Source organism: Etheostoma spectabile, chromosome 4 (genome assembly GCF_008692095.1).
Source record: "Etheostoma spectabile isolate EspeVRDwgs_2016 chromosome 4, UIUC_Espe_1.0, whole genome shotgun sequence".
In the NCBI taxonomy this organism is placed as follows: domain Eukaryota; kingdom Metazoa; phylum Chordata; class Actinopteri; order Perciformes; family Percidae; genus Etheostoma; species Etheostoma spectabile.
Genome location: NC_045736.1, coordinates 3276553 through 3279473, shown reverse-complemented (window position 1 = coordinate 3279473; position 2921 = coordinate 3276553). Strand labels below are relative to the sequence as shown.

The window sequence follows — 2921 nt, the reverse complement described above, 5'->3', positions numbered from 1 at the left end:
CTAGCTGTCTGGATTTACCCTGCAGAGTTCTGAGGAGCTTAAAAGTTTAAGGAAACGGAAATCGGCGAAAAAACATGCATCCAACGGAATTTCCTACGGCACCGAAGCAATCCCGGAAGTGGAACGTCAAGGATCTAGACTATGTCAAGACTAACAGTGAAGACAGATGGCCAGAGTGGCTGAGAGTGCTGGTTTTGGCTCTTCTTGAGAAACCAAAGCATTCAGCAGTAGAAAAACCCAAGACTGGCACTGGTGCACAAAGGTTCTGGGAATGTTCGAGAATGGGTTACCAAAAAGCATCTCACCAAGTGTGTTTACATGCATGTCAGTGTATACATGTTAAGGTGATATTCAGGACAGCCTGACTATTTGGATTTTTCAAACCACAACTACATCTTAATGCGTGAAGTTTCACAATAATGTGAATTAAGAAGTCCTAGAAATTACAAAATAAACACAGGAGAAAGTGGTACTTGTGTAGGTGTCTGATATAAAAGGAATGTATTGAAAAATCACACATCTTTCACATGGCTATGCATTTAAATCATACACACAAAATAACAAAATGTGATGCCCAGTAACGCCCATCTACAAATGCCTAGACCTTGGTTATCTCTTGGGTACTCAGTGTAAATCCTAATTTATGGCCTACAATTTACTGCAAGCACTAATTCATACTTTTCCTTTGTTCTTGTACATTTACAAAGTGGTACTGTAGATGACACTAGCATTATATAGCGTTAACATTGACCTCTGTGGCCATCTGCAGAAGCAATGGAAACGAATGCAGAGGAGACATTTTAGAGACATTAGATGCAACATGACTGCAAGCAAGTAGAGGTCCGATACATTAAGTCAAAATGAGCAAATTTAGTTCTCGCAAGTCTGATTGAGATTTAAGACAATTTCAGCATATGGCATCATTATCATATTTCTTTTTTTTCTATATGTTCATGTGAGACATACAGTAGATATTGTGAAAAACACTGGTCCTAGTATGGGCAAAGTTTTTGTGTTCTGTGAGGACAGGAAGACGTGGGCTGCTGCGGGGATCCAACACCTGTGATCTGTTGGATCAGGACAGTCTTTAACCCAGAGGCATCACTTAGCTGATGAACCAGAATACACATGTAGCTAGCTAGTTAGCTAGATGTATCTAAATGAAATGTGAAGTTCAATAAAAAGTTAGGACATTTGGTCATATAAGGAATTAAGTGATGATCATGTGAAAACATTTGTAAGGCCACCAGAGTTATTTGACGAAGGGGAATAGCTTGGCCATGCTCTAATTCAAATCCACTCATCCCATTTTTTGTGGTCTTATTGTTAGAGGATGAACTTGTAAACCTTTAAGAAAGAGAACCACTACAGATTGTTTTTGAGATGCGCAGAATCCAGATTTTAAATTTGAGTCTTACGTTGCATGCTGAAACTTTATAGGTGCCAGCTAAAATTTGTGTTTTTCTACAATAAGATATATACACACACATAAAAAAGTGGAATAGTAGGAATACGTGCATGAGAATGCGAGACTGAGCGGAGGGCAATGGCACACCTAGTGTATCAGTGTAATGGTACCAATGGGATGGATAAAGCCAAAAACTAGCCATCAGTGTTGAAAGACAAAAAGACAACCAATTAAATGCTACTCAACATGTAACCAACTGTAACTAATGACAGTAAATGGTGCCTTCAGTAACACCCTAAAAAGGGCAGATTGAGTTTAAGGCCCATGAAATGTAGCATTTTGCAGTTCCAACTTCAAAAACAGGATCATGGTATTTCATTATGTATAGATATATATATATATAATATACTTATTTCTTTTCATATATAAATCTACTATGAACAGACAGTAAATACACAATTGTCCATCATTATACAAAGTAGAAACATTTGCATCCCAACACTCCCACAAAAAACACAAAATAAGTAATGTTATGTCCACTAAAGAGACAATCTGAACCCTCACCTGTTGTGAAGAATGTCAGCTTTACAGTTTAACAGAGACAGAGAGGGGGAAGTGAACAAAAAAATAAAAACAAAAAGAAGTCACTGGATTCCACTGACAGGGCAATAAAACCAGAAAAAAAAACAGATGAGAGGAAATAGAATAGACAAGAGTAGAGTAGTCATTGACAAATGTGTGTGGCAGGAATACTCAGGAGATCCATGTCCTATGTACAGTAAACAACGGTAAACACCACAGCACTTGGTTTCCTGTTCACTAAAAAAAATACATAAAACACGGTCAGGTGGTACATGAAACAAAGGTGAGAGAAGGTAGTTGCCCAGGTGCCAAACACAAGTTGGAGGGATGTTACAAACAGGAAGTCCATGCCTGCACACTGGGACTGTTTAGTCGGACTTTTAGGAAAAACATACCTTGTTATCCTGGTGTTTTCATTACCAAAACGGACAACTGAATTTAACTACAACTAGGCTATTGGTTGGTGTGTTGTATAATCTGACTAACAGGGCTGGGCTCTGATAGCCAGTTTATCTTAAAATGCTCAAATTATGCTTTTTGGCTTTTTCCCTTTCCCTTTTTTTGTACACGTTAGAAGTTTACAAAGCGACCGAGCCCAAAGTCCCACCCAAAGGCACTTACCATCTCCAACAGAAAACCCTGTTCACAAACTGCTCTATGGTTGTCCAGCCTTTACTTAACACACGTTATAATGCTCGCCTAGCTGCTAGCGTGGCACGCCCTCATGCTCTGCAACTGACTAGCTAGCAGTGCATGTGCCACTCCCAGATTTTACAGAAGTGAGATGCCTCACTCTGTAGCTAAAACAGAGTGCTCAACACACAAGGTGAAAAGAAGAGCTGCAGGAATGTGCAGTACAACAAAAATATGGTGTTTTCTGAAAATTAAATCACATCAACCTATTCTGGTACAACCTCTAAATACAATTATG

The 2921-nt window shown here is 38.9% G+C and overlaps 1 long non-coding RNA gene across 1 annotated transcript in view; it reads right to left on the bottom strand.

Moving 5' to 3' along the window:
* Positions 1-365: 365 nt before the first annotated feature.
* The window catches only part of LOC116687505 (uncharacterized), a 3104-nt gene continuing 548 nt past the window's right edge, over positions 366-2921 (bottom strand). The window contains exon 2 of the long non-coding RNA XR_004331554.1: positions 366-2503. This is a non-coding gene — a long non-coding RNA (uncharacterized LOC116687505). The remainder of the gene's footprint in view (positions 2504-2921) is intronic.